At 40.8% G+C, this 20,504-nt stretch overlaps 1 protein-coding gene across 3 annotated transcripts in view; it reads right to left on the bottom strand.

Annotated features, from left to right (window-relative positions):
* TRPM6 (transient receptor potential cation channel subfamily M member 6) overlaps positions 1-16,134 on the bottom strand; it is a 149,602-nt gene extending 133,468 nt beyond the window's left edge. For all 3 annotated transcript variants that reach the window (XR_006654807.2, XM_045191439.2, XM_045191442.2), the window contains exon 1: positions 15,979-16,134. The gene's annotated coding sequence lies outside the window, so the exon portion shown is untranslated. The remainder of the gene's footprint in view (positions 1-15,978) is intronic.
* Positions 16,135-20,504: the final 4,370 nt, after the last annotated feature.

Below are 20,504 nucleotides of genomic sequence, written 5' to 3'. Positions count from 1 at the left end.
ATTGCTTTACAGCTCAGGCAGGGTGCCCCAGATGAAACACAGGTGGGGGCTGACCTTGGCCTGCACCACCCCAGAGACCCCAGGGCCAACGCACTCAGTGGACAGCTACAGACCTTGTTGGAGCACCACCACCCTGCTCCTGCATAACTGATACTCCACAGAGGGTGGAGGTTGGTGGTGAGTGGTCACAGCCAATCCTTGCAGCTGACTGGCCTGGGTAAATCCCTCCCATTGATCTGCCAACAGCAACGAAGTCTCAACTACAAATGGAGGGAGTGCTCAGCCCACACAAAGGGCACACCTTGAATATCCAGCTTTAGTGTTAGGGTAGGCTGTGCCACTGGACCCTACAGGACACCTACTACATTAGGCCACACTACCAAGACACGGAGCTAAACCTAATACATAGTAACAAACACAGGGACGGTGCCGAAATGAGGAGACAAAGAAACATGGCCCAAATGAAAGAACAGATCAAAACTCCAGAAAAAGAGCTAAATGAAATGAAGATAAGCAATCTATCAGATGCAGAGTTCAAAACACTGGTTATAAGGATGCTCAAAGAACTTAGTGAGGACCTGAACAGCATAAAAAAGACCCAGTCAGAAGCAAAGGATACGCTCATTGAAATAAAGAACAATTTACAGAGAAACAATAATAGAGTGGATGAAGCTCAGAATCAAATCAATGATTTGGAACATAAAGAAGCAAAAACAACCACACGGAACAACAACAAGAAGAAAAAAGAATCCAAAAAAATGAGGACAGTGTAAACGGTCTCTGGGACAACTTTCAGAGGCCCAACGTTCACATCACGGGGGTGCCAGAAGAAGAGAAAGAGCATGAAGGGGACTGGGGTGGCATTGTCCTATGTACAATGTTTCTTGGATCTTCTTCAGTAAATGCCTCTATTTTCCATAGTGCATGGATGGATATTTTCTGGACATACGTACACAGTGCTTCTGCAAGTGGAACCTTTTAAGGGTGGATGGACAACGTGTTCACTGACCAGCCTCCCCCATGACTCGGACTCCTACACTGAGTAAGTGGCATGTCTATTTACAACAGAGGAGTGCTCTGTCAGACAGCCCTTTGTCTCTAGCGATGCAGCAACTACTAGGCCCTGTTTAATACATAGGAGCTCCAAATTCTCCTGAAACAAGGGAATTTGGCCCCTGCAACCTATAAAGAATGAACAGGTGAAATTCTGGCTGAAACCTGGTCCCCTGATGGCCCTGGCTGGGGCAATTTGCCTACTTGGACAGCAAGTGCCATTCAACCACCCAGTGGTACTATCTGGATAAAAACAATGAGCCAAGTTAAGAGTGGTCTGGTTGGTAATCATGCATGAACCCTGGCTGCTGACCCTGTGTACGGACAGTTGGGCCATTCTAAAAGGATGGACTCTGGGGCTTGGACAATGGGAGGCCGGGGTGGGGGAACATAGGGAGGGAATGTAGATTATTATAAATAAACCTTTAAGGGAAAAGAAATGTGGAAATGTTTTTGGGCTCACTTGTAAGAGGCCAAAGCAGATATTGTCTTCCATGTCCGTGCCCACGAGGCATCTAAACCTCCAGGTAATCAGGAAACAGATGTCTTGGCAATAAAAAACATAAGCTTTAGCAACTAACTCAATAGGGGACACTGAAAGTTGGATAAATGAGAAAAGTGTATACCAAAGTACCTGGGAAGGATGTTGCATAGCTAAGGAGGAGGGTCTAGAGCTTAAGCTAAGGGCAGCAGCTCTGGAGTTAGCGGAAGTCCTGGTCACTGAGGCCCCCAACCAATACGGCACTGGCAAACGCATTACGTAGGCCCCCTTCCCTTGAGTGAGGGCTTGAATATGTTTTGATGAGTGTCAACACCGCCTCTGGTTTAACTCAAACCTTCCCACATCAGCAGGCTAATCAGGCCACTACCATAAATGGACAAGAAAAGCTAGGTACTAAGTACTATATATGGGTACCCTTGTCAAATAGATAGTGACCAGAGGTCACATTTCAAAGGACATGGAGTACAAGAGTGGGCAAAGTAACATGATATTGAATGGAGGTTCCAGATGCCGGATGAACCACAAGCAGCTGGGCTGGTGGAACAGAAAAATGGTGTTCTCAGCAAGTAAAATTACTAACTGGAAACCCTCCCTTGGCCAGGTAGACAACAGTGCCTTCCCAGGTGTTAATGCATTTCAATGACCAACCTGTGGGGCCTATTGGCCTACATGCCAGATTAGGAACTGAGGTGAGTCCCCCAGTACGGTAAATAAGGTGTGGATACAGTAAATAAGGTACAGTAAATGGAGTGCATAGCAGTAGAGCAATGGTCCTGACACTTGCCATGAACCAAGAACTACGTTAATGAGGGCACTAAGACCTGTTGTCCCTGGAAAGGGGACTGTTTCCTGCAATCCACCAGGATAGGTCAGTTACTTCATGCCCCTGGATGGGGAGGGACTGCTCAACCTCCAGTGGGACCTCGTCATCCTAATGCAGTCAGAACCCAAGCTATATGTGGCCCAGGACACACCATTGAAAGAGAGGAAAAGGTAAGGGTCCTGGTCCAGCATATTTCTCCCTCTATTATGTCCTCAGGCCAGAAAGCACCACCTTCCCTGGACAACACGTATGGTTCACACAGCCTGGCCAGATTCCCAAGGCCACAGCTAGATTACCATCCAAAGAGCAGGTTACAAGTGTCATACTCACAGAAGGAGAAGACCTCCCAATTCAAGTGTCTTTCCAAACTTAGACTTCTGCTGTTCCTGTTGTATCCAGTTACAGGGGAGGTCACCTGTGCCGTCAAGCACACTGAATATTGTGTTATACCAGATGGATCTGCTAATATTTCTTCCTTCTTAGCACATATGAAAACTCAGGTAAATGTCCTAAGTGAGCCAACCCAAGCCTGGGTGAGCTATGAGTACACCGGTTCGGGTACCAGGGGGCACAGTGGGAAAAATTACTTCTAATACTTGGATTATTTCTTTAAATTTCTCTCTCTCTCTCATGCATGTGTCTATATTGCTGCTGTGGACTGTGTCTCCCATGTGGTCCAGTGGCAACTAAACAAGTGACCTCCCTGCTAATGAAGTCCCTTGCTGACCACTCAGGGCACCTCACCACTCAGGGTACCTGGAAGAAGAGGAGTCAGACACATGGGATTGTAAGAGCCAGTCACAAGGGGTGGAGGGTGGAAGAGGGACTATTCCATGATATGGTCACTGCCGGACCCACAAGCTAGATCCAGGCCAGAACAGAGATTGCTTCCAGTAGAATTTTGGTGTCCTTATAAAAAGGACAAATTTGGACAAGAGACATACATAGAAGATTGATAATGTGAAGTCACAACTTGAAAACAACCTTCTACAGGCCAAAGGACATAGGCCTGGACCTCATCCTTCCCTCACACCCTTCAGAAGGAACCAGCCCTGCTGACACTTGGTTTTGGACTTCTAACTTCCATAACTGAAAGACAATAAAATTTCCATTGTTTAAGCCATCCCTTTGTGGCAGCCCTAGCAAAATAATATACTTCCCTACATGCAGATTCATGGAAATTCTCCGAAATCCCATCTTTTAAAGAGGGGCATCATAGCTGTGTGTTGGCCTAAAAGAGACCCAGATTATGCCTCTCACACAAGCATAGATATTCATAGCACCCTCTTTTATTCTCAGAAGGGCCCATGTTTATTCAGTCATGCTACCTCTCACACCACCCACAATCCTGTCCACAACCCATTTCTATTCAGCAAAGAGTTTCTTTGCAATCACTTTGGAACATCTGACTATTAACAAGCCTCCCTTGGTGCAATGAATGAAAAAAGTATTCATTAGAAAACTTCCATAGATTCTTTTTAATTTTATTTATTTATTTCTAGACAGAGGGGAAAGGAGAGAGAAAGGGAGGGAGAGAAATATCAGTGTGTGGTTGCCTCTTGCGCACCCCACCCCGGGAACCTGGCCCACAACCCAGGCATGTGCCCCGACAGGGAATCGAACCAGTGACCCCTCAGTTTGTAGGCCGGCACTCAATCCACTGTGCTACACCAGCCAGTGCTAAAAGCTTTCATAGATTTTTGTTTGTTTTAATTAGATTGTACATCCTGTAAAGGTAGGAACTGCTTTTTTCTTGTTTTTGCATCACCTAGCATTTCCATGATCTGGCATGCGAGAACTACTTATTCAATGCAGTTAAATCGAAGTAGGAGCTTTGTTATCTTTAATCTTTAGTAAAGTATCATACTTGCTCCAAATTACCCTCTCTTATTTTAAAAGCTATCAAGAACTAGATGCAAATTGCTAAGTAGCTATATTTCATGGGACTCAGGAATCCTCATTTTCTAAAAAATGAAGGATAAGCAAGTTGAAGCATTTTAGTTTTTATGGCGTTTGTATGCTTAGGCCAGCATGATTGTATCTGCAGGGAGAAACCAGGCATATTGCACATGTATTAGTATCATATTTCCATACAATGCTTTACAAAGCTGTAATTGCGTAATGGAAATGAAAAAGCCACAAAAGGAGATGATGATTACCGCAAATAATGCTGCTCATTATTGTGATAAGTGGGGATTGGAAGGCAGACACTTTCGTGGGGGCTGTAAACTGTATCTAACGAGCCCAGCAGGCCTTGGTATAAAACTGATAGGCTTGAAGTCCCGTCCAGGACAGCACAGAGGACCCTGAAAGCGCAGTCACTGCTGTTTCAGGCTCTGTGCAAATATGGAAGGGAATCCGGGATCATAATCATGGGACTGAAATCGGTGTCAGGACCGCCCACTTGTGAAAGCAGAAGTGCTTCAGGAAGATATTACTCAGAGATATCTGGCTACTTGCCCTTCTTTCCCCCTCTGTGAAGGATGATTACTTACTGACAGGTTTAGCTCAAGAGCTAAGAGACCCCGATGTTTGTCACACTGCCTTCCCAGAAGCGCAGGATTTCCCGCACAGCTTCTTCCGGAATGGCGATGTAAGCCCAGGGGTTAAAGGACTCGTGGCCCAGCAGAAATTAGACTCTTGACCCTGTCTGAGGGCATCAATGGTGGCTTCTTATTTCACTGGGTAAACCAAGGAAAGGGCAACATCGATTCCTTCTCTAGCTAGACACCCCTTCTCTCTACAGTTCTGGACTGTGTATGTGCCTGTGCGTGGTCGGAGGGCAATCACCCGTGCTGCTGGGCCTGGAAGTCACCTCACCTCCACCTTGAACACACCGCTCCGTGGCCTACCTTCTCTCCTTCCAACCATATAGGAACTGCTTCAAAAACTTGCATGCACCTCTTTTATTCCAGAAGCATTCTATTTTTTCTGATTATAAAAGCATTATATCCTAGTTGTAGAGAATTTGAAGAATTTAGAAAAATGCAAGGGAGAGAGAGAATATGAAGAATGAATCACTGGTAATTCCACCTCTCAGAGAAAACCTCTATATTCTGGTGTATTTCCTTCCAGAAGCTCTCTTTTCAGTATCTTTCTGCCTAGTTCTCATCACTCCCTGTTTTCTATTTCCTATGTCATTTTTTAAAGATTTTGTTTATGTATGTATGTATGTATGTATTTTAGAGAGAGGAGAAGGGAGGGAGAAAGAGAGGGAGAGAAACATCCATATGAGAGAGAAACATCAATCAGTTGCCTCTCACATGCCCCCAACCAGAGATCCAGCTACCACCCAGGCATGTGCCCTGACTGGGAATTGAACCCGTGACCTTTTGCTTTGTAGGACAATGCTCAACCCACTGAGCCACACTGGTCAGGGCTCCTCTATCATTTCTTATTGAACTGATAGCTAAGTGGGTGAATACTTGAATTAGAAATGATTTTACTTTGTATAATTAAAAATGTCAAAAAAGAGGCTTTTCCTTTAATATTACCCACTGTATGCAGTGGTGGTTTGCAGCAATAGAATGGAACCTATTAGGACAGGAGTCCATCTGAGATAGCAGAGAGTCCTCCCTACCTCTCACTATTATCATTATGTACAGCAATGATAAATACTGCTCTGTGGACAGATTAGTTACTTTATGAGTTACACAGGCCTGGAGATACACCAGGGAACCCATAACCTATGTCCCTCTGTTTCCATGGGGAAATCTATTCTGGGTTCAGAACTATTTAATTGTAAACTAGCTTACAGAAAATAAATGATTTCTCAGAGGGAGACTGCCTCCGTTTGGGTCACCGGTATAAGAACAGGAGTAAATGCCTGAGTAACATTTGTGAAGAGGCAGTGGTAACAAGCCGCCCTTGGTGAGGAAAGCAGTGTTACTGATTTACACAGGATTGTGTGGCACGGCTAAGAGTTGAAAGAGGACCATTTCTCCAAGTAACTGCTCTCTGGGACTTTGCTTATCTCTAGTTTTTTCTCATTCCTCTTCTTTATCTATTGAACTCATTTATCAAAACTCAACTTCCTGTAAGCCTATAAAACTGGAGAAATCGGGCCCTGACCGGTGTGGCTCAGTGGACTGAGCATCTTTCCCTAAACTGAAAGGTCGCTGGTTTGATTCCTGGTCAGGGCACATGCCTGAGTTGCAGATTCGGTCCCCAGTCCAGGCACATATGAGAGGTAACCAATCAATGTTGCTCTCTCACACTGAAGTTTCTCTCCCTCTCTTTCTCCCTCCATTCCCCTCTCCCTAAAAATAAGTAAATAAATAATCTTTAAAGAAACTTGGTGAAATCTGAAAAAGATCTGGAGATTGTCCCAAAGTCAATATGTTGGTTTTGATACTGTATCGTGGTTGTGTAAGACGTTACTATTAGAGGAAGTTGGGCGAATGGTACACGGACCTCTTTTTACTATTTTTGCTACTTCTTGTGAATCTATAATTCTATCAAAAGAAAAAGAAAAACTCAGCTCCAGAACTTTTCGCAGCAAGGAATCCTGCCTGACAACCAGATTCCTATCATGTTTGGCTTATTGTCCCTGCATGTAATTTCCATGTTGTACCCTCCCTGTTTTCTAACTAGCTGTGCCATACCACTTAGCATACATGTGTGTGTGCATGTGTATTGCACACATTTATATATGTTTACATACATTGGGACAACCATACAGACTATATAGTACTGTCTTGTTCACTGTGAGAATATAACAGTATACACCATGAATCCCCAGCAAGGCTCTCTCTGTCCTTGTGCCTCCTGTCTGGGTTCCTTATGGCACTGCCCGGCTAACTGCATGGTAAGTATTCAATAAATACGACTTAAGTGATTGAAAAAGTGAGAGCATTAAAGGAAAGAAAGCGATAGTTAAAACACTTGACCAAGACAATAATTTCGTGTCCAGAAAACATTTACTACCCCACAACTAGAGTTTAAAGGCTGTAGAAGACAGTACATCTGTCTCCCTTAATCCTAGTTATCACCGTAAACAGGGGGTTATTGACCCAGAAGCACAAAGGTTACTCACACATGTGTTGTTTTAACACTTGCCATAAAATACCTCTTTGAGTTTATTGAGGGAAACGCTGAAGAAGCACTTTGCTAACCCTGGAATCCACCCTTCCCACAGGTAATCTTATCTGAATCAAGGGGTGAGCAGGTTTGTTTAAGCTGAAAACTTCAGTGAAAAATAGAACAAGTAACTTTTAAACTATGTAAACATGTACCTTCAAACCAATATGAATGGCATCTCCAAGTTGAGAAATGAAAGACATATCCAACAATTTAATAGAGTATATACTCTTAGAAAAAGTGCCCATTACTTACACTACTATTTACAAGTTAAAACATATTGGTTGTAGTCTAGAAGGAAGGACTGACTATAATTTTTATCCAATTTGGTCCTATGTGATGCAGAGCAATCTATAAAAAAAATGCTTTGTGAAATAAAGGTCAGAATAGGTGCATACTATTCTAATTTTACCACTTGTGCTTTTAAAATGAGAGGCAATTATATATATATTTATTTATTTACATACTGCTATATATTTGTATGTGTTTATGTATATGTGCACACGGGCCTATACATGCACATATAATATGCACGCAGGCAGGTGTGTGATTGCCTATGCACGAGATCTCCCTGGACGGACACTTGGGGAGCAGGGGACAGGGGCGACCTCTGGAAGATGAGTTGGGAAGAAGACCGCCTTTCACTGTGTACATTCTTCCACTGTTTGAAATCTTACCACATTCATGTGTTACCTTTAGTAATGTTGTTTTTTTTTATTTTATTATAAAGTAAAATGTAAATAAAAAAAATTACATAAAATAAATGAATATCTTAGTGAATTATTATAAGATAAATGCTCTTGTAACTGCCTACCAGGTCAAGAACTAAAACTTTGCCAGCCACCCAAAAATCTCTCACAGTCCTGTTCCCTCTTCCAAATAACCCCTAATCTTGACATTTATACTAGTCACTTCCTTCTATTAAACTGATGTAGGTAACTTTCTTGCACTTCTTTACAATTTTATCAACATAGTATGCATTCCTAGCTACTGCATCTTGCCCATTAAAAAAATTTATCTTTTATGTCTCTTGTGATGTACAGGTTCCCTCCTTTCTTTCCCTACACTTTTTCTATTGAATAACCCAGGTCGTGTGGCCTATAGAAGTTCCCCAAGTCTGAATTTGGCTGATTGCACACTCACAGTTCAACATATTCCTCCTATCACTTTTCCTGCAGATTGACAGCTGAGTCGAGGCTTCATCAGACTCAGGTTCAGCCCCTTTGGCAAGATCTTGGTGGGGATGCGTTCTTTCATCCGATGATTTTTGTTCTTCGTTGTCAGCAGCATTTCATGTTCGACGCCTAGATTCATTCATTTACTGGGGGTTGCAATATGGTAATATTCCAATCTTGTCATTTCATTTCATTAGCTGAAATCATTTTTGTGACAAATCTTTCACTCATGTACTCTTTGGTTGCCCAATGCTAAAGGTCATATTAAAAAGCTTAATCCTTTCCTTTTGTTTCCCTAGCTCTCAAGATAATGTACAGTTCTCTGTCATCTGCAAAGGGACACCAACCAGTATGTTTGATGATATATTTTTTTAATTTGTTATTGTGAACTCAATGGACTTTAAGCATATGTAATAATGTGTTTCGGACTATGGGAGCCACAGTCCAAGATGGTCCCCAACGACTCCTGCCTTCTGGTATTCGCAGTCTTGCATAGTCCCCTCCACATTCGCAACCTTGCATAGTCCCCTCCACGTTGTTCAAGGGTTAGGTCTGTGTGATGAATAAACTACAGCAGCAGTGACGGTGTGTCACTTCTGAGATTAGGTTATAAAAGGCTGCAGCTCCCGTCGTTGGTGCTCACTCACTGGACTGCTCTGGCTGTCTCTCTTCACTCACTCTGGGAGAGGCCATGTTGTGAGCAGCCCTATGAAAAGGCCCAAGTGGTGAGGAACTGAAGCCTCCTGCCCAGGACCATGAGTTTCCAAGTGGATCTTCCACGCCCAGATGCAAACGAACATACCCCCATAAACAGCCTGACTGCAATCTCCTCAGGGACCCTGAGACAGAACCATAAAAGCTGCTCTTGCATTCCTGACTCTCAGAAACTGTTAGGACAGAGTAAATGTGTCTGGCTTTAAGCAATGCTTTGGGAGAAATTTTTACACAGCAATAGATAAGTAATTTACAATCCATTGCAATTCTTACTGTTATAGAAACTCAGTTTGTCTCCTACTTGGTCATTGGGGGGAGGGGGACTCTTCAAATTGTCTCCCGAGTGACGTGAAATAATCCTAGTAGTCTTTAATAGCTTATGTGATATCTAATATGGAAAGATGTCCCAGGGTTTTCTGAACTAGTTTCCTGCTCTAAAACTAGAATTAGCTTTTCTCCAAGAAGTCCTGGTTTATTTTATTGGACAGGGTCTTGAGAAAGGCCACAGTGTGGGTGCCATGGGTGCTTGGTTGGTCATTATTTCCAGAGATTTTCAGTAGAGAGATAAAATATCTTGTGAGTTCATACATGAATTTCCAATTCAAATTCATGATTAAATCTTTATATTTCACTTTTAGATTACATTTGATTGAACTACCTGAAGAATCCTGGCTCTCAAGGACAGAGGCACTAAAATTAACTATCCATTAAATTAATCATTTGCTTTATCCCACAGAAACACACAACAGACTCAGAAAACAATTCCAATACTACCAATCATTATGATGTCTGAGAACCACTGGAAAAACTTTTGCGTGTGCTACCACAATTCTCTCCCTTTTTAAGTAGTTGTACCACCTCTTGATGTACGAGATGATGCTCCAACCAACTGAGCCACCCCAGCAGGACGTATATCCTATTTTTCACTGTAGCATTCATTGCACTGTATTTCACCTGAGCTCAGAGTGTCTGACACTTTGTAGATGCTCAGTAAATGTTTATTGACTGGTTGAGTGAATGTGTAGATGCTTGAAGAATCCTTCTCATACAACCACAAGAATTATCATCAGTCCTGGAATAATAATGTCAATCTCATCCCTCCTCAGAACTGCTGATCACGTAAAACCATAAACTCAAAGTTGGCAAACATTTTCTGTGAAGTGCTAGCTGGTAAATATTTTAGGCTTTATAAGCCAGATGGTGTCTGTCACAACTACTCAACTCTGGCATTGTAGTGCAAAACCAGCTGTAGACAAAGTGTAAACAAATTAATGTGGCTATGTTCCAATAAAATTTTATTTACAAAAACGCAATGCGGTGGATGACGCCACTTTTGTCAATTTTTCAGGACTGCCTGCATGCCTGGTCCGTACTCAATGAGTCGTATTCTTTAGTCAGGCAAATCTGGTTGCTACACCCAACATCTGAGTTTACATTTAAATCCACGTCTGACATCTGCAATTGTAGTATTGGGAAAGAGTGTGTCATTTGAAACCCATAAAACCTGTGTTACTCTGGTTGACCATTTGGCAAGTTTCATTAGCCTTTTTGAATCTCTATTTCTTCACCATAAATGGAGGGGGGTTTTATTTTTAGTTTTGACTATGAAGATACCAAGTGAGATATGTATATTGCGAACTAAACATGATACCGAGCATACAGTAGACAGTCCACAAATATCCACCCACCTCTTTGCCCAGTCGTGTGCTTTTCCTCCTTTAAATTATGTTATCAGATATTTATGGAGGATTTACTAAGTCCAAGGCTCAGTTTCAGGTACTTTAAAACTATCCTAGCCCTGGCCGGGAAGCAGGCAGCTCAGTTGGTGAGAACGTTATCCTTGTACACCAAGGTTGCCAGTTCCATCCTTGGTCAGGGCACACACAAGAAGCAGCCAATGATGCACAGATGAGTGGAGCAACAAGTCAGTGTTCTCTCTCCCTCTCTGTTTCTCTCCCTGTCTCTCCTCCCTTCTTCTTTCTTTCTAAAAATCAATTTAAAAAAAAAAAACTGTCCTAAATCCTCCCTGATATCTGTCTTGACCATTGGTTCTCAAACTTGTCTATAATACCATATGCCTGGGAGCCTGAAAGTAGCGATGCTTGCATCCCAACATGGTGTTCTGATATAAGTATTTTTGTAAATCCTCACCTGAGGACATACTTACTGATTTATTTTATTTTATTTTATTTTATTTTGAGAGAAGGGAAGGGATTGAGAGAAAGGGAGAAATACTGATGTGAGAGAGAAACGTTGATCAGTTGCCTGTTGTACCCACTCCAACCGGGACCAAAGCCACAACCTAGGCCTGTGCCCTGACAGAGAATTGAACCCACAACCTTCCAGATTTTACAAGCGATGCTCCAAACAACTGAGCCACATTGGCCAAGGCTGGTAAAAGTATTACAAAGAGTGCCCTGTGCATAAGAATTATCCCCAGATAATTCAAGTATGGAATAAATTTGAGAATCTTCACCCTAGACCAGTGCTCTGGCTCTCATCAATTCAGAAGCCCTTTCTTCCATCTTTCTGTGTGGCTCCTCTTTCACTGTTAGTGCCGATATGCACGTGCTTACAGAACTAGAGTTGACTGAGGTCTCTTACATACTCATATTTGGATATATTTATGTTAAGGAGAGTGGAAGAAGAGAATGAAATAATCATCGTCCTTTGCATTTGACATTCATTGTTTAACTATCTGGCATCCATTTCCTTTTCTTATGGCATCAGCCTTGATTTTTATTCGGGGATCCACTTCTCTGCAGTCTCAGTCCACGTGGCCTGCCTGAGACTTTCCCCTGGCCCTAGAAGCTTGTAAAACTCGTACATGAACTCTCCTGGCTGCAGTTAGTGTTGGTCCGCTCTCAGCGAGGGTCATGATTTAGTTTTCTAAGATTGCTGAAAGACATATTTTTTCATGTTGGATTGGAATCTACAAGAATAATGTTCCTAGAGGTTCTGGCAGCTATTTTACAACCTCAAAGAGAAAGTCTATTTGAAAACATAGTAAGAGAAAACCACACAGACAAAGGGAGATCATTTTGAGCCACAGTGCCTAGTGATAGCTCAAGCCACGTGTACGACTAAACTGCAATGTGAATGGGTAAATTCCCTTTGCTTCTGCCTCTGCCAATTTTAGTAAGGTGTTCTGTCACTGGCAACCAAAGGAATCCCAAACTGATACAGCTTCCTCTCATCTCCCTCGGAAACAAATCCAATCACTGATATACATGCAAAATATGTTCCAGTCACCCCTGCCTGGTGTTGGCTCAGTGGATTAAGTGCTGGCCTGTGAACCAAAGGGTCACCAGTTCAATTCCCAGTCAGGGCACATGCCTGGAGTGTGAGAGGCAACCACACATTTATGTCTCTCTCCCTCTCTTCCTCCCTACCCCCTGTCTAAAAATAAATTAAAAAAACTATTAAAAAAATATGTTCCAGTCAATTCATTCAACAAGCATGTACTGAGTGTCTCCCCTAGGAAGAGAAATTATACTGGTATACCATCATTAAGAACCGCACAAATTTTTGTGGAAAAATACCCAGCAAAAAAATCATCCCCCTCGTAAGTGTAAGACCTGTGCCAGGTGTTGAGGACAGAAAGGATCATAAGCCGGGGTCTCTATTCACCAAGGCATGCCACCAAGTTGGAATGACAGCACACACAAAGAGATGAGCACCAGTCTGGCATATTAGACGCACGGCGTCCTGAGGGCTCACATCAAACCCGAAACAAGATGCCTAGGGAGAAAACCTTTAAGTGAGCCCAGGCAGCACAATATTTTCCTTTTCCTTTGAGCCAAGCTTAACTAGGAAAGAGAGGAACAGTGTTCCAAAAAGTGGGAAAGAAGGGGTAACATAGGGGAAGAGAGATTAGGGACTTTGGAAGTTGTTCTAAATCATTTTTTTAACTACAAAGAAAGTACTCTGTCAATTTTATCTACTTACAAATGAATCATACTAATTTTTTAAAAATTAAAAAATACAGAATTCTCTTCATTCATCCATTCAGCACTGTTTGTTGCATGCCTGCTATGTGCCAGGCACTGTTATATACGTCAAGGTTATAGCAGTAAATAAAACAATGTCCCTACCAGGGACATTCTAGTGTCTGCAAAGTGAAAAGTAAACTTTCCCATTCATCCCCCCAAAGTGGCTGTTCTAAGTGGTTTGGTACATATTCTTTCACACATTGTAAATGTAAATACTAGTATCTATTTGTTTTTACAAAAGAATAAGTATATTTTATAATTACTATTGTGAAAATAGTGAGTATATGTTATACATATTTACTATCTTTTACAAATTGCTTTTTTTAAAACTTAGCAATCTAATTTGGACTGGTTTCATGTCATATCCCGCTGTACATAACCCCTGTCCCATTCATTAGTATGTGGTTATTTCCAAGTTTTCACAATGATGAGCAATGTTGTTTTAAAAAAATAAGTGGGTGTCATTTCTATAATTTTTCAAACACTCAAAAGAAAGTGTGAATTAAACTTCTCCAAAATGGAATGATTTGATCCATAGTGGAAAAGATGTGAATTAAATTCCTTTCCAGTAAAAACCCTACCATCTACTTCCTTTTTGATTCATCATTGACTTTTTGAGTACTTAATAAGATTTTATACAAGTGACTAGAAAATATCTTCTAAAATATCCGTTGAAATATCCTTTTGATGGTGTTATAATCCATCCTTTTTGGTGTAAACTGCTCACAGAAAAACCTGTGAAGCCAAAGGAGGCAGTTTAAGTCTGAAAAGAGACAAATCTTAGACTGTCTCTGTCCCCTTGGCATATTTGTTTTCTTTTGTTTTTAAGATTTTATTCATTCATTTCTAAAGAGAGGGGAAAGGAGGGAGAAAGAGAGGGAGAGGGGAGAGAAACATTGATGTGCAAGAGAAAGATGGATCGGTTGCCTTTCATACGCCCCCAACCTGGGACCTGGCCCTCAACCCAGGCATGTGCCCTGACTCCGGGAATCGAACTACTGACCTTTCGGTTCACAGGCCAGCGCTCAACCCACTGAGCCACACTAGCCAAAGCAACCCATTGACATTTTTGAACAGGACACATTAGATTTTGGTTTTATGTGCCCTGGCTGGTGTGGCTTAGTGGATCGAGTGCCAGCCTGAGAACCAAAGGGTTCCTGGTTTGATTCCCAATCAGGGCATATACCTGGATTGTGGGCCAGGTCCTCAGTAGAGGGTATGTGAGAGGCAACCACACATTGATGTTTCTCTCCCTCTCTTTCTCCTTCACTTCCCCTCTCTCTAAAAATAAATAAATGAAATCTTTTAAGAAAGACTTTGGTTTTATCATTGTTTTCTGGACCTGTCTAATGCACTTCAGATGCAAAGTTATTGGGTAGGAAGGATGTGACCACACAGGGATGGAACGGAACAGTCTACCTGGGAAACTGTCTGACTCACTTATCTTTCTGTATTACCTTGGTCCGTTTCTTTAAAAAAGGGGGGAAAAAGTCTTTCAACATGGGTTGTTTTCAGTTTTCTTAATGTTTGTGTTACTGGATTTATGGTTAAATGAAGCATGTAGCTGGAATGTGGACTTTTTGAATTTTCACGTCCTGATCTCTCTTTACAAACCTTTATAACTTAGCCCCTAACTGATTGTGTTAAATCCATTATAGGAATGTTCTTTAAAGTTCTATTATAATTGCAACTTCCACCAGTTATTCAATTCTGTAGCAGCAAAGTATTATTTGGAAGAACTTGGTTATTTTTATACTCTTACCCACTATAAGTCTGGCGTTCTAGTCAGTAAAATGATGTCATAAAATAAATATTTTTAGTGGGTGTTTTTCTCATAAAAACAAGCAAACCAAAAAAATAAAAGAAAGAAAATCCATTAATTTAAGTGCAGACTGAAAAACAGATAAATAATCAATAGCTATTTCCACAAAGTCTTCTACATGCCCAGGTCTGTTCTAGGCGCAAAGAAGGAAAAAGCTGTATTGTTCTTGAAGTAACAGGTCACCACAATGGAAATGGGGAAGAACGGAGTCAGTACTCTTCTATTACACCCAAATATCACTTTTTCCAGGAAAGATATTATTTGAAATATTAACAGCAGTTTTATTTCTAAAACTGTTATGACTACTTCAAATAAATTTCAAGAAACAAAGAAAGGATTATCTTGTTGAATAGAAACACATACCCATAAAACAACATTTCTATTAGGACCCAAACTATTTGACATTTGAAGTCTACCTCTAGCTGTTCCATCAGTTCCTACCTTGGTTAATCCCAATAATCAAAATTATTTGTTTCTCTTTGTTCACATACAATTGTCTCCAGTTTATTTAGTAAACAGTTCAACCTCCCATCAATGCAAAAAGACATTTCAATACCAGTTCAATCAGCTGAATAAGATGTTTAATTAATAAAAAATAAATTTTTAAGGAGGAAACTGTAGCAATTTTGTTTGGCCTGCATGCTTAATTGTGTGCTTCAACAGCTTGGTTTTGGCCTGTGATCGCATAAAAATAACCATCAAGCAAGTCTAAATGATTACCTGTAATTGTAAGAACATGCCTTTTGCACTTTATGGTGTATAAAATCTAGCATAAGAGAAAACACACGCAAGAATGACAAAAAGTTTCATTCACTTACCCTCTTCATAACCACAGCCAGGTAAACTTCACGCCGCCTTAGGCCACTGAATTTTATCCTGGAGTTTCCATCTACCACACAATCAGATAAACCCCAGCTTGTGTGAGTAACTAATGGAAAGAGTGCCGTAAAAATGATTGCCAAACAAACTTCCACGTGCTTAATCTAAAAGGGAGAAAGTGCAACATGAGCTGAGGAAAGTTCCTAGCTGTTTTTAATAGAGCAGAGGGGGTGTTTTCACTCTTAGCAGGACCTTGTGACTAAGTTTGCCTGGTCAGGAAATGATTAACACTCCTGCTGTCATCATCTGCGGGAGCTCTCCAGCGGCAGGGAGTTGGCCGAGCAAACCTTTCCAATCCTGGCACACTTGTGAATACACTGTCCTCCTGAGCCGGGGCTTAGCACGCCGAATTAAACTTCAGTGTGAAGTTGTTTTATATAAAAATGTATTCAGAGCCTCTGCCAACTGTGTTAGTTGTTATTTTTAGTGAACCATTGTTATGAAAGGTTTAATGTTTACTTTACATTTCTTTGCCCACCTTAAATGATGGATTATCACTTAGATGCTTTTTCTTAAAATTCCAGTTTTCTGAGTAACAATATCACTGTATCTCTGTATTCATCCCCTCAGCCTTGTTCGCTTCCCAACCGTGCCTGAATCTAAAAACTCCAGTGTCTTTTTGAATTGCCAGTTCTCACTCTTTTTGGAAACCAGAGGCATGGAAAAATAGGGAAGAACTGGTTAATAAGTGCATATAACTTGGAGGCACTAGGAAGTCATCAAAGAATCATTATTTTTTCTTTAAATGATTGCTAGGTAATCATTTCTTCACAAATGTTTCTAGAAGAAGTGAAAAACAATCTCACCCGGGTATGAGAAACGGCAGAGATTTATTTAAATGAACTTCTGTGCAGTGTCTTGTGAACAGGGGCCTGCAGTGCTGTCGCGAACACGTGGCTTCTCTGCAGTGGAGTTGCGCTCCCCCAGCAGGGCCTGGTAGCCTGTGCACGTCCCTCAAATGGCTGAGGGAAATGCAAACTGGGTCTCAAGCACTCAGTCCTGAATAGCTTCAGAGCTGGCTGTCAGTTGTGTTTATTATGCTATAAACTTTGCTTTCCTCATAGTCTTTATATTGCTGATTAAGAAGTAGATTGATGACTCAGAGTTCTTATCATCCCTCTGAGGTATTTACTGGAATTGTCGAATTCATTTTAGGAACTCAGTTGCAATACCGCCCACCCCCCCTACCCGGTGCCATTACTATCACCAAAGAAAGAAAGTTTAAACTGTTTCAGCTCTGTAAAATGATTCTAAAGTAACTTGACTAGTTTCTCCCTCTGCACCTATGTATAGCTTTTGTCTCTGAAATTTAACAAGTACTCTGAGTTTCAAACATTCTTTGCTAGTCTAACAACAGTTAGCACTTTAGACTCTCAATGATCACACCCTCACTTCCTTTTATTGGGCTGTAACAAATAACTAGAAAGTTGAAGAAGAATGTCACACACACATATTTTAAGTCACATTCATTTCTGGTCAGGCACGTAGTTAGTAATCACTGAATAATCATTTGCCATAGTTACTCAGTTATCCAAAAGGATGGTGTCCACCAGCATATGAAAAAAGCAAAACCCCACACAATATTCCAGAACTGAGGTTCTTAACCTAAATTTTGAGGGAAGCAGGGGTTCTCTGAACACCCTAAATTGTATATAAAATTAACAACTGTGTGCTCTGTGGGGAAAATGCTGTTATGATTAATCAGATTCTTAACTGAATGGGTCAAGGACACACAGAAAAAGGCAAGAACTACCACCCTAAAGAAGCATTAAAAATATATAGTCTCTGGGGTGGGCTTGTGAAATAGACTCTGGAAATGGATTGAAACTTTCAGGGAAGTATTTTATTATCTCCATAATATGGCAAAGGCCAACATTAAATATTTTGAGTAACATACAATGTCACTGTCTTTGTTTTTTTAATTATAAATATAATGAGGTTACTATCATTATACTGTTTACACACACGAACAGACAATCATAGTGCATGTTCAGCTGAATCAGAGTTGGTTAGTGATATCCATACCCTAGATTTGTTTGGGTGTTTTTTAGGATTTTATTTATTTACTTTTAGAAAGAGGGGAAGGGAGTGAGAAAGAGAGGGAGAGAAACAGGTGAGAGATACATGGATCGGTTCCTTCTCACATGCCCCCAAATGGGGACCTGGACAGCAACCCAGGCACATGCTCTGACTGGGAACTGAACTGGCGACCTTTTGGTTCACAGGCTGGGCTCAATCCACTGAGCCACACCAGCCAGGACACACCCTAGCTTTTTGCATGTAAATCTTCAATATGAGCAAATAGCCAAGGGCTATGAATATAATTTTTTTTAATTTAGTAGGAGTAAATAAGACAAAGTAAGGAGAAAATATTTTCAAAACAATCATTATTTTCCTTAGAGAATTAGGAACATATTGAATCTATGAACAATAATAAGATTGTTATTTTAAAGGGGATATTCTGAGAACAAACAAAGGCACTTAAAAATGAGAAGTGGTAGCAGAAATAAAAATACTCAGTAGGGTGGTTGGAAGGTAAAGTTGAAAAAATATCCTTCAGGAAGTAGAAAAGACAACAATGTAAAAAACAGGATGGAAAAGCTAAGCTATTTAGTAAAGCAGCCCAAGAAGTTTAAGATAGAAAAGAGAAAAACCAGAGTCAAAAAATGTTAATAAATGATAGGTTCCAAATAGTCGTGATTCCCTAGAATACAAGACCCTAAATTTTCAGATTAAACAAGCCTAATGAGCACCCAACACAAAGGATGAAAAGGGTCAAATTATCATGAAATTCTGGAGCAGCGGCAACAAGTAAAACTCCTACAAACATTCAAGAGAAAAATGTCATACAGAACCTGAAGAATCAGAAGACCGTTGGCTATCTGAACAGCAATAGTAGAAGCTAGAAGCCCATGGTCCAATGTTGCAGAATTTTGAAGAAAAATTATTTTCAATCTAGAATAACAAATCCAGCTAGACTATAAATTGTGAAGTTAAAGATATTTTCAGCTGTTCAAGATGCCAAAACTTTTCCCCATGTTCCTCTTCTTAAAAAGCCACTGGAGAACTGGCTCCATAAAAACAAAGGGGTAAATCAAGACTAGCAAAGTTTGGTATTCATTGAACAGGAGATCCAATACAAGGCAGAATAAAGAGAACCCACAGGACAGCAGGGGAAAAGGAGAGCCCAAGAGGAAAGCTGTGCAGCGGGCCCAGGAAGTAACCAGAGAGAATTGAGCGGGCCTGGGAAAATTTCTTCAGTAAGTTGTAAATAATAAAATTCCTAGGAAATGCTGACAATCATTTTCAAATCTGGGGAGAGTTTGGGTTTAAAACCCCAGTAAATATATAAAAATGAAACAAGTGATAAAAATAAATTATTAATTCCAGGAAAAAATAATCACAGTATATTTCTCCTTTCTGTGCAGATAAGGGAGAGTAATCACAGTACATTACATAACTTACTGTGAGCAGCATTTATATAGTCACAATGCTGCAAGTCCTGAGTATCGAACTAACCGAGGTATAATATTTCTACGTGAGGAAGGAGGTGTATATACGTGGTGGGCTTGTAAAAGAGAGTTAAATCCTCAGGTTCTGTGTGAAGTGTCAAACATAATATCTAAAGCTAGCCAAGAAATAACTATAAAAGCATGTTATTTCAGGATATGGAGCTATAAAGCAAAATAATCAGTTGAAAGTGATTGCTTCTGAGGAGAGCAAAATGGGTGGAGAGTGTTGTCATAAGCCTTGTAAAAGTAGATTTTTTTGTTTTTTATTTTATTTTTTAAGTGTTCATGATAGATTATACCGTTACTGTCATCCCAATTTTTTACCCTTTGCCCCCCTCCACCTGGTACACCCCTTCCCTCCAGCAATCCCCTCCTCTTGGTTCACGTCCATGGGTCATGCGTGTAAGTTCTTTGGCTTCTCCCTTTCCTATATTTTTTCCTATCAGTTATGCTTCTTGATCTCTGTACTATTTTGCCCTTTCTCCCCCTTCTCCCTCCCACCTGATAACGCTCCAAATGATCCCCATTCCCATGATTCTGTTCATGTTCTGGTTGTTTGCTTAGTTTATTTTTGTTTTTATTTTTTAGATTCAGTTCTTGATAGTTGTGAGTTTGTCATCATTTTAATGTTCATAGTTTTGATCTTCTTTTTCTTAAATAAGTCTAACACTTCATGTAGTAATGGCTTGGCGATGATGAATTCCTTTAGCTTTACCTTGTCTGGAAAGCACTTTGTAAGGGCAGTGAAGGCAGTCTGGCTTCCCCACCCAGGTGTCTGGGTAACTAAGGGGAGCAGTGTTCCCATAGCCTTGGAAGGGCCTGATAACTAGAGTTCTCATAGCCTTGAGACTGGGTCTGATAAACTGTTCCCATAACATGAAGTGGGCTCGCATGCACAGAATTATATTATGTTATGTAACATTCCGGCATTTTTCCGGCTTTGTTCCCCTCTA

The sequence above is a fragment of the Desmodus rotundus genome, chromosome 1 (assembly GCF_022682495.2).
Source record: "Desmodus rotundus isolate HL8 chromosome 1, HLdesRot8A.1, whole genome shotgun sequence".
Lineage (NCBI taxonomy): Eukaryota > Metazoa > Chordata > Mammalia > Chiroptera > Phyllostomidae > Desmodus > Desmodus rotundus.
This window is presented reverse-complemented; position numbering and strand designations above follow the sequence as displayed.